A 1,752-nucleotide genomic window follows, 5' to 3' on the forward strand; every position below is an offset into this window, starting at 1 on the left:
GAGGTGACTGGGTGAGAAGATAATTATTAGACCGAGAGAATTAAACGGAAGAGGATAGAAAAATACTAGAAGAGGGATGGGAAAGAAGGGTGTTACAAGATGATGAGGGAAAGAGGAGAAAATAGAGGAAGGTGGGAGGGTAGTTAGGTTAAAGGAGGGGTGAGAGGGGAGTGGTGTTAGAAGATAATCGAATAGGAAAAGTAAGGAGGAGGAAGGGAGAGGGAGGAGAATGGAGGGGAAAATTCTGGGAGGAAAGGAAGGGGAGTATGTTAAAGGGAAGAACTGTAGGAGGGAAGGGGTGAGAGGGGAGAGAAACTAGAGAAGGAAGAGGAGTAAGGAGAAACCATGACAAAAGAGAAGGCCCGAGAGAAATGAAGATAAAGAGGTGGGTCAGGGAGGGGGAGAGGGGAGAGTGAGCGGATATAAAAAGTGAGAGAGGGAGAGGGGGAGGGGAAGAAGAGGGAGGAGGGTAGGGTGAGGGACGTGGGTGGTGGTGAGGGTGGAGGCAGTGAGGCAATTAGGATGAGCCAAGAGTAACAGTGGCTGTCTTCCTTGATGGGTTGTTAGTTCACACCTTGGTACACACACACACACACACACACACACACACACACACACACACACACACACACACACACACACACACACACAGCCCAGACAATGACGCTCTAATACACTTTCCGGGAGACCTACAAACACACACAGACTCCACCACCAACACAGTAATTCTCTCTCTCTCACACACACACACACACACACACACACACACACACACACACACACACACACACACACACACACACACACACACACACACACACACACACACACACACACACACAGCTCAGACAATGACGCTCTAATACACTTTCCGGGAGACCTACAAACACAGACAGACTCCACCACACACACACACACACACACACACACACACACACACACACACACCTAAACGTTTATGGGAACGTTTAATTGCCTTGTTAAGTCTTCCGGGCGATTTGTTTATTTTAAGGACATCCGGGTCGACGAAGAAGAATCTATATATTTTTTTCTAATTAGTCTGGATTCAATTGTTTGCCTTTTTTCAGTTTTTTTTTTGTTTTGATACCTGATTCTCTCTCTCTCTCTCTCTCTCTCTCTCTCTCTCTCTCCTCTCATGTATTTTCCTCCAACTGAGCAAACTCAATCAGGAAGAAGCATGTGTGTCCTTTCTCCTTTGAGGCCAGCAGGAAAACAGGAGAGAGAGAGAGAAAGAGTGAGAGAGAGAGAGAGAGAGAGAGAGAGAGAGAGAGAGAGAGAGAGAGCACTGTGATTGATAAGTGATTGCAGGAGAGATATGGGGGATGGGACGATGAAAAATTACCTATGTTAAAAGATACTGTCATACATATTATGCAATGAAACCTAGCTGATACGTTAGAAAGATAGATAGATAGACAGATAGATAGAGAGAGAGAGAGAGAGAGAGTGTGTGTCTTTCAAAGTCCAGGAAAACTGATGAGAAGAATGAAGTAAGGAGAGAGTAAAGGAAAAAGGAAGGCGGTAGATGTGTATGTACGGTATAATCCTCTCTCTCTCTCTCTCTCTCTCTCTCTCTCTCTCTCTCTCTCTCTCTCTCTCTCTCTCTCTCTCTCTCTCTCTCTCCTTGATATGTGTTTCGTGGCGTTAGGTAAAGAACGAAAGAATATAATTTTACTCGAGGGAAATTAGGCGAGTTTAGATTAGTGCCCCCCCTTGAAACGCCCACATTAA

The sequence above is a fragment of the Coenobita brevimanus genome, chromosome 60 (assembly GCF_032717465.1).
Source record: "Coenobita brevimanus isolate Jiangsu-jjx chromosome 60, ASM3271746v2, whole genome shotgun sequence".
Lineage (NCBI taxonomy): Eukaryota > Metazoa > Arthropoda > Malacostraca > Decapoda > Coenobitidae > Coenobita > Coenobita brevimanus.